Source organism: Hordeum vulgare, chromosome 3H, assembly GCF_904849725.1.
Source record: "Hordeum vulgare subsp. vulgare chromosome 3H, MorexV3_pseudomolecules_assembly, whole genome shotgun sequence".
Classification (NCBI taxonomy): Eukaryota; Viridiplantae; Streptophyta; class Magnoliopsida; order Poales; family Poaceae; genus Hordeum; species Hordeum vulgare.
Window position 1 is genome coordinate 18,632,211 of NC_058520.1, and position 13,974 is coordinate 18,646,184.

The following is a 13,974-nucleotide window of genomic DNA, read 5'->3' on the forward strand; positions in this document are numbered from 1 at the left end:
GGTATTTTGTCACTCAAAAAATATAATTTTTTTGAGATATATGTTATAGAACTGTCCAAAAACTACACATAGTTAATCCTGCCCTAGCAGCGAGCTCTTAAGTTGTCTGATACCTTGCCCATCGCCCCCGGCCAATACTCGTTAGCTTGGACGCCTCTGATTGGCATGCCCACAGGACCATTAAAGACTGGTGGTACGACATGGCATCCTCCCACGGGATTCATAGAAGGGTGATGGCCTCCCTGACTATGTTAGTGAGCAAGATGATTTGGGATGAGAGAAATGCAAGGTCTTCCGTTCCACAAACGCGCCACCGTTCATCCTTCTTCACACCATACAATCGGTGGTATAACTTTGGGTGACTGCATGAGCAAGGCATTTGGGACGCATTCTGTTGGGAGAGTAGAGTTTTTTTGCTGCTATCTTTTCGATAAACTCTGTCAAACTCCTCCTTCCTTAATTAATGAAAAGGGGCAAAGCTTTTGCCCCCCGTTTCAAAAAAAACAATGGTCTAACGTTACCTGTGAATAGCATTGCCTTGCTAAATCTATACCCATACCATGATAAGCCGCTCTCGCATGTTTTTTGTGTACATGTGCTTTTGGAATCACCAATACCATCTTTAACGTTTTATGCAATGCATGTAGGCTAAGCATCCCAAACCATTGGAAGGCCCAGCTAAACACTTTTAATATTTTTCTTGTTCATCTATTTGCATTTACAAATTCATTCTCGTTCTTAGCTAGGAGATCGGGGAATTTGATAAGGTGTATGAGGCATATGCGAAGGAGGTCGGGGCATTTGATAAGGATAAGAAGATTTTCGAGAAGGTCATTAGGGCGCTCTGACGGAAGGATAAGATTAGTGGTGGTATAATTGGTGCTTTTGTTGGTGCATTTAGATATGCGCTTTATTTAGACTTAGCTTCCCACACGACTCTTGGTTCAAACCAGGATTCAAAAGAAGAATAGACGGTTGAAGGAAGCAACGTCTGATTAACCTTGATGACATTGGTTTTATAACTGGTAGTGTCGTATTATATGTTTAATTACCTGTCTACCTTATTGTTTAATTACTTTTCACTAGTTAGTCCAATGCATGCATTTGTACATTTTAAAAACAGAAAGTGCACAAGTTTATTGATTGCGTTGTAAGTGGTTGATTACATAGGCAAAACTTTGGAGAACCATACGTTGGATGGTCCCATGAGCACGATTATACAATGGATTACAAGGGAGTGAGCTTTGATCTAACACAGACTTCTAGGAGTTGCATTTGTGGCATATGGCTAAGTGGTCTTCCTCGTTCGAAAGGATTGCGGTAACTTCTTGATTCTTTTATGTATTCTTGAATATGGGATCCTTCCTTTTCCTTTTTGAATCTGCTTGGCGCTTTTCTCACGAGCTTGATATTTCCTAACCACAATTTCATGAACGAATAACCAAGCGTTGCAGCCTTTTAATTAGCTTTGTTAATGCTAATAATTGAGTTTATAACTCTTCCTTGTATACATTAATACCCATGAATAACGAGCGGAGCTTTTTCTAGGTCAAAGGAAGGCAAAAAAAAAAAGAATCTATACGTACTAACAAAGAAAATATGTATTCCTAATCCGTCATGTTATTTTACAGAAAATCCTTTGATGCTTGTGATATCAACCCGTGGTTCAGTTTTAAGTCAGTTTTTCTCTTTGCAGAAAACCGGTGATAATTGGGTTAATCAACCCACGACACATATCAAATATTTTTTTAATATTCATATTTTTTAAACTTAACTTCAAATTTGACACGTTATATATGAAATTTGATTAGAAAAATGTCTAGAATCTGGATATGATGTTATTTTACATGTTAACCATTTTAAAAGTACTATTTATGTTGCAACCTTAATCGATAGAATATGACTAGTCTTTCTTTCTAATACAGATAGAGAATGAACACCTAAGTGAAACTAGGATTGGAGACAAAATAAACCATCTCTAACCACGCATGCACGCTTCGCCAAAATCTTACAAGAAAAAATCTCTCTTTTTTTGATCGAGAGAGAGACGCCTTAAGATTGCCAACATTCAAATACATTGTGATTGTGTGAGTATAAAAGCCACCATCGGCAAGGGTGAGCAGGAGGATACATGACAACACAGGTAGGATGACATGTGTTAAAAGACAGGACATGAACCTATTGGGATCTTAACTCATGGTTATTGCGTTAGGGGAGTGTAGTGGTTTTTCTCTCCCGTTGCAACACACAACCTCTTTTGCTAATGTTAACTAAAATATGCAAATGCTTCTTAATATAAATACTTGTTTATGTGTTCTCTTTATAGACATGTATGGTTCATAGCTATGTTCATGTAATATTGATGCACAAGAGTCATAAAGCGCTATTTTCTTAAGCTCTATGTAATTTAGGGAACACAGTATATCAATCCAACAATGATAAGTGGCCTTAGAGCATCTACAGGCGGATGTTCCAAACCGGTCTCAAGCGTCTTGGTGGGCGATCGATCATTGAAGGGTCACAAAAAACACACCCATCCGGGGGTCTTAAACCGGCCTCAAATGTCCGGGTTATTCGGCACCCCTCATATACTGCCCAATTGTAGGGCGGGTATGGACAGTAGGTATGCCTGGGCCCGTCCGCCATGTCGGACCTTACAAACCCACCCACCACCGGCCGCACCGTTGTCCAACAAAAAACCAATCTATTCCTCCTTCGAACCCTAGCTCACTCATTATCCTCTCTCGCTCTATTCCCTCTCCTCTTTCCTCTCCAATTCCAATCCTATCCAGCTACATGTCAAGCTCCGACAACCACCCTGGCTCCAACCTCGACTACGAGGAGTTGTCCCTCTGCATTGTCTTGGAGCGGTCCAAGGTGGACACTGGGGCAGGCTTCAGATCTGCACCGTCGTCGCTCCCGCGCATGCGCGGATGCCAGAGATGGTCCCTCTCGGCCCATGCACAGCTCCATTAGGGTAGTGCATTCCGTTCTGCCCCCGCATCGTATCGTTTCCTTCTTGGCCGCAGCTCCACACAAGTAGAGATGGGTGCCAGTGTCCGCATCGACGGACCGCATGTGCACCCCAGAATGAGAGGCACGCTTCACCCGCTGCGAGAGGCAGCGAACAAGGGAGAGGGACGTGGTGGAGCAGGTCGTGCGCCGCCATTGCGGGTTGCCGGCAGAGCCCGACGAGGACGAGTGGCTCCTCGTTTGGGTCTACCGACTATTGTTGATGACGGCGAAGAATGACGCTTGCCGCCTACGGCGGAAGAACGTGAAGGCGCTCTGGCTTGCCATTGAACAATCGGAGCGTGAGATGAAAGAGGCAGCGGAGGCGGAGGCTTTGGTGTCCAAGTTGAAGCAGTAGCAGGAGAGGGTCGTCCACCAGATAAAGGGGTTGATCGTCCTCTATGAATCCTCATTCGATGACGGCGACGACCACAACTCCGCCTCCTCCTCCGACGACCAGGATCCTCCACCACAAGCGGACGCCTACAGTTGTGCTAGTGACCGGAAGGGCAAATGCCCGGCAAGGAAGTGGTGAAGACGCTCCTCCTCCTATGTTTATTGTCGTTCTTAGTTGTTGAAATTGCTAAGAACTTGTCCGACGATGAACTCCGATGATCTTTTGGACAAGGTACAGTTTGTTTATGTGCATTTGGTTATCCGTTTAATGCCGATTTCGTTGTCCTTTGGATGATGTATAGTTGGTTGTATGCGTTGTGGTCTTGTTGCTTGCTGTAAAGGCTTCCCTAATTTAAAGTCCTGCGATAGACTTTTCTTTTCTTAAAATACATATGAATTTTATGTTAGCTTTTTTTTATTCTCAGATCCTATAAAATCTTTGAACTAATGAGGGTAAACTGGTGAATGCAAGATAATCACACATCATTGACTACTACTATAATCTTTTGGTTGTGTTCTTTGTGATGTATTCGTAGGGTTGATGTATGTACTTTCTTTTGCGGGGTTGATGCATGTACCTGTATGTGAGCATGTAAGACTGTAACTTGTTAAAGAAAAAAACTAGAATCTCCGTAATTGCCCATCTCACACGAAATGACAGCAGTGCCCATCCAAACCAGGCGTGAACAATTCGAAACGATGGGCAAAACCGTCAAATCGAGCCGCAACAACTCATCACGTGAAGCAAGCACACGTCGCTGACGTCCCAGAAAGGGCAGCCGCCCGTAGCGCCTCACAGGGCATTGGCCGCACCCCACGCACTGACAAGCGGGTCACGCGGCACGACCCACCGCGCGTCGCCGAGCGGGTAAGGCGGGCGTCCGGTGCGAAAAGGCCTGAGACGGGACAGGGCCGTGCGTCACGCGTGGGGCTCGCCTCGCGTTGTCCGGTCGCCTCGCTCGGTGGGACGGCACGTGGCTTCCCGTGATAGGTGCACGCGCTGCGTGGTGGACCTGCAGTCAATGGAGCTGAAATTGCCATGCCCACACGCGAGTGAGTCCGAAGCGAAATGATTATGCTCCTTGATTTTTGCTATTGTTTTCCTCTGTCTTAAAATAAACATCTCAAACTTAGGAGTATAATTTTATAATAAAATTAAAACATTTATATTGAGACGAATAAAGTAGTTACTATCGAAGGTATGGTTAAATCTAGGGTAGGTAATGCTTAATGCTTAATATTACCCTTCCTAAAAGGTTTAGGGTAGGTAATACAAGTAACTACTTCCTTCATCACACTTTAGAAGGTATGGTTAAATTCACGTGCATTTTCGCAATAGACATGATTTAGGATATATTGCATTTTACTTCTAAGAGCTGATTAGTACTCGATTGTACTACATGTATATGCATGCGTAATGTGGATGTTATTTTTCATCCCATCTCAAAGCCAATCAATAATCACCTAGGTTCAAGAGAATATCCAAGCATGTGTCTTTTAAATCGTGACGGAGTGAGTAGAAAATATTGGTTCACCCTGCCACACCATTTTCCCATAGCTCAAACCATAAGATAAGGGTAAGCACCTCCCATAAGGTCTCATCTACTCCCTCCGTTCCTAAATGATTTTAGTTAAAAAAACTAGACTAGTTTTTCCTAACTATAATTATTTATAAATGGATGGAGTAGTTCATAAATTGTAAGGCTGGCCATAGAGGGGTAACTTAGTTATTATTATGTACTTGAGACTAACAAACATGCCGATGTGGCAGACAATTAAAGAAGAGAGAAAGATAGAGTAACATAGGTAGATATATAACATGTTAAATGCTATACTACTATGTGTCATGCATGTCAATAAATGATGCCATCTATGATAGTACTAGTTTATGGTACTATGCATTATGGAGGTAGTATTATCCAATAATATCATATGCATAATACTCCCACTATGGCCAGCCTAAAAACGCAAAAGTTGAATATAAATGCATGTGTAAAATAGAGAACTCAAAAACATTAAATAAATGTAGACTTACATGTCTGGTCCACATGAACAGAAAGGCATAGGAATCAATAATATATTTGGTCAAATCAAAGTCAAAAACACATTAAAAGGTATTATAATTGATATGTTATTTTGCTACTCCCTCCGTCATAGTTTAGAGACACGCATGAGCAATCTCTAGGACCAAGGTGCATCATGATTGGCTCTAATTTTCTTTGAAAGTGCTCACACAATAACCTCATGGTGCCTAATTATTTAAGAAGATGTGGCCACACCGACGGCCACCGCCACCAACATGTTCGATGATATGTCGCAAAGGTAAAAAAACGTGCTCGTTGTTTCAGATTGAATGTGATGTTGAATGTTTGTACGTCCAATTTGTAGTCTTGATGATGAAGCTTTCATGCACACGACAAATGTGACAAATGATGATTATGTGTCGCACAAGTATGTGTCACAAGAATATGAAACCCAATATGGATGGCTACATGAACATGATAGGAGGTGTTGTGAATGGTGCATTTGCCGGAAACATGGGAGGTGGCTTCGGTGGCAACATGAAAGGTGGCTTTGGTGGCATGGGAGGTGGCTTCGGAGGCAACATGAGGCAACATGAGGCAACATTAGTACTTCATTGTACTACCTGTATATGCATGTGTAATGTGAATGCTATTTTTCACCCCATCTCACAGCCAATCAATAACCATCTAGGTTCCAGAGAATTTCCAAACGCATCTTCTAAACTGTGATGGAGGGAGTAGAAAATATTGATTCACCCCGGCACACCATTTTCCCATAGCTCAAACCATAAGGTAAGGGCCAAACACCTCCCATAAGGTCTCATCTACTCCCTCTGTTCCTAAATGATTGTAGTTGGAAAAACTAGACTAGTTCTTCCTAACTATAATTATTTAGAAATGGATGGAGTAGTTCATAAATTGTAAGGCTGGACATAGAGGGGTAACTTAGTTATTATCATGTACTTGAGACTAACAAACATGCCGATGTGACAGACAATTAAAGAAGAAAGAGAGATAGAGTAACATAGGTAGATATATAACATGTTAAATGCTATAGTACTATGTGTCATGCATGTCAATAAATGATGTCATCTATGATACTAGTTTATGATACTATGCATTATGGAGGTACTATCATCCAATAATATCATATGCATAATACTCCCACTATGGCCAGCCTAAAAATGCAAAAGTTGAATATAAACGCATGTGTAAAATAGAGAACTAAAAAACATTAAATAAATGCAGACTTACATGTCTGGTCCACATGAACAGAAAGGCACAGAAATCAATAATAAATTTGGTCAAAGAAAAGTCAAAACCACATTAAAATGTATTATAATTGATATGTTATTTCGCTACTCCCTCCATCATAGTTTAGAAGGCACACATGAGCAATCTCTAGGATCAAGGTGAATCATGATTGACTCTAATTTTCTTTTGCAAATGCTCACACAATAACTCCATGATATATAGGATGACCTCATTTGATTACCGGAAGGTTTTCGGAGTTACCGGGAATGTACCGGGAATGACGAATGGGTTCCGGGAGTTCACCGGTGGGGCCACCCATCCCGGGGAAGCCCATGGGTGTTTGGGGTGCCGCACCAGCCCTTAGTGGGCTGGTGAGACAGCCCAAGAGAGGCCTATGCGCATAGGAAAGAAAATCAAAGAGGAAAGAAAAAAAAGAAGGAGGTGGGAAGGGAAGGAAGGACTCCCACCCACCAAACCAAGTCCAACTCGGTTTGGGGGGGGGAGCCTTCCCCCTTGGACTCGGCCGACCCCCTTGGGGCTCCTTGAGCCCCAAGGCAAGGTCCCCTCCCTCCCACCTATATATACGGAGGTTTTAGGGCTGATTTGAGACGACTTTTCCACGGCAGCCCGACCACATACCTCCACGGTTTTTCCTCTAGATCGCGTTTCTGCGGAGCTCGGGCGGAGCCCTGCTGAGACGAGGTCATCACCAACCTCCGGAGCGCCGTCACGCTGCCGGAGAACTCTTCTACCTCTCCGTCTCTCTTGCTGGATCAAGAAGGCCGAGATCATCGTCGAGCTGTACGTGTGCTGAACGCGGAGGTGCCGTCCGTTCGGCACTAGATCGTGGGACTGATCGCGGGATAGTTCGCGGGGCGGATCGAGGGACGTGAGGACGTTCCACTACATCAACCGCGTTCACTAACGCTTCTGCTGTACGGTCTACAAGGGTACGTAGATCACTCATCCCCTCTCGTAGATGGACATCACCATGATAGGTCTTCGTGCGCGTAGGAAATTTTTTGTTTCCCATGCGACGTTCCCCAACAGTGGCATCATGAGTTAGGTTCATGCGTAGATGTCTTCTCGAGTAGAACACAAAAGTTTTTGTGGGCGGTGATGTGAGTTTTGCTGCCGTCCTTAGTCTTTTCTTGATTCCGCGGTATTGTTGGATTGAAGCGGCTTGGACCGACATTACTCGTACGCTTACGAGAGACTGGTTTCATCGCTACGAGTAACGCCGTTGCTCAAAGATGACTGGCAAGTGTCGGTTTCTCCAACTTTAGTTGAATCGGATTTGACCGAGGAGGTCCTTGGATGAGGTTAAATAGCAACTCATATATCTCCGTTGTGGTGTTTGCGTAAGTAAGATGCGATCCTACTAGTTACCCATGGTCACCACGTAAAACATGCAACAACAAAATTAGAGGACGTCTAACTTGTTTTTGCAGGGTATGCTTGTGATGTGATATGGCCAACGATGTGATGTGATATATTGGATGTATGAGATGATCATGCTGTAATAGATAATATCGACTTGCACGTCGATGGTACGGCAACCGGCAGGAGCCATAGGGTTGTCTTTATACTAACGTTTGTGCTTGCAGATGCGTTTACTATTTTGCTAGGATGTAGCTTTAGTAGTAATAGCATGAGTAGCACGAAAACCCCGATGGCGACACATTGATGGAGATCATGATGATGGAGATCATGGTGTGACGCCGGTGACAAGAAGATCGTGCCGGTGCTTTGGTGATGGAGATCAAGAAGCACAAGATGATGGCCATATCATGTCACTTATGAATTGCATGTGATGTTAATCCTTTTATGCACCTTATTTTGCTTAGAACGACGGTAGCATTATGAGGTGATCTCTCACTAAAATTTCAAGACGAAATTGTGTTCTCCCTGACTGTGCACCGTTGCGACAGTTCTTCGTTTTGAGACACCACGTGATGATCGGGTGTGATAGACTCAACGTTCACATACAACGGGTGCAAAACAGTTGCACACGCAGAACACTCGGGTTAAGCTTGACGATCCTAGCATGTGCAGACATGGCCTCGGAACACATGAGACCGAAAGGTCGAGCATGAATCGTATAGTTGATATGATTAGCATAGAGATGCTTACCACTGAAACTATTCTCGACTCACGTGATGATCGGACTTGAGATAGTGGATTTGGATCATGTACCACTCAAATGACTAGAGAGATGTACTTTTTGAGTGGGAGTTCTTAAGTAATATGATTAATTGAACTAATTGTCATGAACATAGTCTAATGGTCTTTGTGAATTACGATATAGCTTGCGCTATAGCTCTACTGTTTTTATATGTTCCTAGAGAAAATTTAGTTGAAAGTTGATAGTAGCAAACTTTGCAGACTAAGTCTGTAAAACCGAGGATTGTCCTCGTTGCTACGCAGAAGGCTTATGTCTTTTATGCACCACTCGGTGTGCTGCACCTCGAGCGTCGTCTGTGGATGCTGTGAACATCCGACATACACGTTTCTGATGACTACACGATAGTTCAGTGCAAAATACTTAATGACTTAGAAGCAAGGCGCCGAAAACGTTTTGAAAAGTCACGGAACATAAGTGATGTTCCAAAGAGATGAAATTGTGATTTCATGCTTGTGCCCTTGTTAAGAGGTACGAGACCTCCAACAAGATTCTTTGTCCACAAAGTAAAGGAGAAAAGCTCAATCGTTGAGCGTGTGCTCAGATTGTCTGAGTACGACAATCACTTGAATCAAGTGGGAGTTAATCTTCCAGATGAGATAGTGATGGTTCTCCAAAGTCACTACCACCAAGCTGTGAGAGCTTCGTGATGAACTATAACATATCAAGGATAGATACAATGATCCTTGAGCGATTCGCGATGTTTGACACTGCGAAAGTAGAAATCAAGTAGGAGCATCAATAGTTGATGGTTTGTAAAACCACTAAGTTTCGAGAAAGGCAAGGGCTAGAAGGGATACTTCGTGAAACGACAAAACAATTGCTGCACTAATGAAGAGACCCAAGATTAAACCCAAACCCGATACTAAGTGCTTCTGTAATGAGGGGAACAGTCACTGAGGCGGAGCAACCCTAGATACTTGGTAGATAAGAAGGCTGGCAAAAGTCGAAAGAAGTATATTTGATATACATGATGTTGATGTGTACTTTACTAGTACTCCTAGTAGCATGAGGGTATTGGATACCGGTTCGGTTGCTGAGTGATCGGTAACACGAAATGAAAGCTACGACATAAACGGAGACTAGCTAAAGGTAAGGTGACGATACGTGTTGGAAGTGTTTCCAAGGTTGATATGATCAAACGTCGCACGCTCCCCTCTACCATCGGGATTGGTGTTAAACCTAAATAATTGTTATTTGGTGCTTGCGTTAAGCATGAACATGATTGGATCGTGTTTATTGCAATACGATTATTCATTTAAAGAGAATAATGGTTACTCTATTTTTCTTGAATAATCACCTTCAATGGTTTATTGAATCTCGATCGTAGTGTTACACATGTTCATGATATTGGTTCCAAAAGATACGAGGTAATGATGATAGTACCACTTACTTGTGGCACTGCCGCTTGAGTCATGTTGGTATAAATTGCATGAAGAGGCTCCATGCTGATGGATCTTTATACTCACTTGATTTTGAATCACTAGTGACATGCAGATCATACCACATGAGCAAGGCCTTGTTTTCATTGAGATGAAATAAGATAGTAACTTGTTGGAAGTGATACATTTTGATGTATGCAGTCCAATGGGTGCTGAGGTACGCAGTGGATATCATTATGTTCTTACTTCAATGACGATTTGAGTAGATACTAGAGTATTTGCTTAATGAATCACAAGTCTGAAATATTGAAAAGTTCAATTCTGTTTCGGAGTGAAGTTCGTCGTAACAAGAGGATAAACTGTCTACGATATGATCATAGAAATGAATATCTGAGTTACGAGTTTTGGTACGCAGTTAAGACAATGTGGAAATTGTTTCGCGGTTCATGCCACCTAGAACATCATAGTGTGATGATGTGTCTGAACGTCATAGCCACACACTATTTGGTATGGTGCATGCTATGATGTCTCTTATCGAATTACCACTACCGTTTATGGGTTAAGCATTAGAGACAACCGCATTCACTTTAAATAGGGCACCACGTATTTCCGTTGAGATGACACAGTATAGACTAAGGTTTAGAGAAATCTAAACTGTCGTTTCTTGAAAGTTTGGGGTTTCGACACTTATGTGAAAAAGTTTCAGTCTGATAAGCTCGAACCCAAAGCGGATAAATGCATCTTCATAGGATATCCAAAACAGTTGGGTACATCTCCTATCTCAGATCCGAAAGCAAAGTGTTTGTTTCTAGAAACGGATCCTTTCTCGAGGAAAGGTTTCTCTCGAAAGAATTGAGTGGGAGGGTAGTAGAACTTGATGAGGTTATTGAACCATCACTTCAACCAGTGTGTAGCAGGGCACAGGAAGTTGTTCCTGTGGCGCCTACACCAATTGAAGTAGAAGCTGATGATGGTGATCATCTAGCATCTGATCAAGTTACTACAAACCTCGTAGGTTGACAAGGTCGCGTACTACTACAGAGTGGTACGGTAACCCTGTCTTGGAGGTCATGTTGTTGAGCAACAGTGAACCTACGAGTTATGGAGAAAGCGATGGTGGGCCCAGATTCCGACAAATGGCTGGAAGCCATGAAATCCGAGAGAGGATCCATGTATGAAAACAAAGTGTAGACTTTGGAAGAACTACTTGATGGTCAAAGGACTATTGAGTAAAGATGGATCTTTAAAAGGAAGACAGACGATGATAGTGATAAGTCACTATTAAGAAAAGCTCGACTTGTCGCAAAGATGTTTCCGACAAGATCAAACAGTTGACTATGATGAGACTTTCTCACTCGTAGCGATGCTAAAAGTTTGTTAGAATTATGTTAGTAGTTGTTGCATTATTTATGAAATATTGCACGTAGGATGTCAAAACATTGTTTCCTCGACGGATTCCTTGAGCAAACATTGTATGAGATACAACCATGAGGTTTTGTCGATCCTAAAGATACTAGCAAGTATGCAAGCTCCAGCGATCCTTAAATGGACTGGTGCAAGCATCTCGGAGTTGGAATATACATTTTGATGAGATGATCAAGGATTTTGGGTTTGTACAAGGTTTATGAGAAACTTGTATTTCCAAAGAAGTGAGTGGGAGCACTATAGAATTTCTGATAAGTATATGTGGTTGACATATTGTGGATCAGAAGTAATGTAGAATTTCTGTAAAGTATACAAGGTTGTTTGAAAGGAGTTTTCAAAGGAATACCTGGATTGAGCTACTTGAACGTTGAGCATCAAAGATCTATGGAGATAGATCGAAAGCGCTTAATGGAAGTTTCAACAAAATGCATGCCTTGACAAGTTTTTGAAAGAGTTCAAAATAGATCAGCAAAGAAGGAGTTCTTGGTTGCGTTGTAAGGTGTGAATGGCAGAATAAAGAGAATAGACGAAGGTCGTCTTCTATGCCTTAGCCGTAGACTCTAAAGTATGCCATGCTGAGTACCGCACCTGATGTGTGCCTTGGAGCAAGTCTGTTAAGAGGTACACAAAGTGATCCAGGATTGAATCACTGATCAGCGGTCAAAGTTATCCTTAGTAACTAATGGACTAAGGAATTTTTCTCGATTATGGAGGTGGTTAAAGAGTTCGTCGTAAAGGGTTACGTCGATGCAAGCTTTGACACTAATCCGCATAACTATGAGTAGTGAAACGGATTCGTATAGTAGAGTATATAGTTGGTGCTTTTCCGAATAGCACGTAGTAGCAGCATCTATAAGATGACATAAAGATTTCTAAAGAACGCACGGATCTAAAAGTTTCAGAACCGTTGACTAAAACCTCTCTCACGAGCAAGACGTGATCAGACCCCATAACTATATGGGTGTTGGATTCGTTGGAATCACATGGTGATGTGAACTAGATTATTGACTCTAGTGCAAGTGGGAGACTGTTGGAAATATGCCCTAGAGGCAATAATAAATTAGTTATTATTATATTTCTTAGTTCATGATAATCGTTTATTATCCATGCTATAATTGTATTGATTGGAAACACAATACTTGTGTGGATACATAGACAAAACACTGTCCCTAGTAAGCCTCTAGTTGACTAGCTCGTTGATCAAAAATGGTCAAGGTTTCCTGGCCATAGGCAAGTGTTGTCACTTGATAACGGGATCACATCATTAGGAGAATCATGTGATGGACTAGACCCTAACTGATAGACGTAGCATGTTGATCGTGTCATTTTGTTGCTACTGTTTTCTGCGTGTCAAGTATTTGTTCCTATGACCATGAGATCATATAACTCACTGACACCAGAGGAATGCTTTGTGTGTATCAAACGTCGCAACGTAACTGGGTGACTATAAAGATGCTCTACAGGTATCTCTGAAGGTGTTAGTTGAGTTAGTATGGATCGAGACTGGGATTTGTCACTCCGTGTGATGGAGAGGTATCTCGGGGCCCACTCGGTAATACAACATCACACACAAGCCTTGCAAGCAACGTGACTTAGTGTAAGTTACGGGATCTTGTATTACGGAACGAGTAAAGAGACTTGCCGGTAAACGGGATTGAAATAGGTATGCGGATACTAACGATCGAATCTCGGGCAAGTAACATACCGAAGGACAAAGGGAATGACATACGGGATTATATGAATCCTTGGCACTGAGGTTCTAACGATAAGATCTTTGTAGAATATGTAGGACCCAATATGGGCATCCAGGTCCCGCTATTGGATATTGACCGAGGAGTCTCTCGGGTCATGTCTACATAGTTCTCGAACCCGCAGGGTCTGCACACTTAAGGTTCGACGTTGTTTTATGCGTATTTGAGTTATATGGTTGGTTACCGAATGTTGTTCGGAGTCCCGGATAAGATCACGGACGTCACGAGGGTTTCCGGAATGGTCCGGAAACGAAGATTGATATATAGGATGACCTCATTTGATTACCGGAAGGTTTTCAGAGTTACCGGGAATGTACCGGGAATGACGAATGGGTTCCGGGAGTTCACCGGGGGGCCCACCCATCCCGGGGAAGCCCATGGGTGTTTGGGGTGCCGCACCAGCCCTTAGTGGGCTGGTGAGACAGCCCAAGAGAGGCCTATGCGCATAGGAAAGAAAATCAAAGAGGAAAGAAAAAAAAAGAAGGAGGTGGGAAGGGAAGGAAGGACTCCCACCCACCAAACCAAGTCCAACTCGGTTTGGGGGGGGG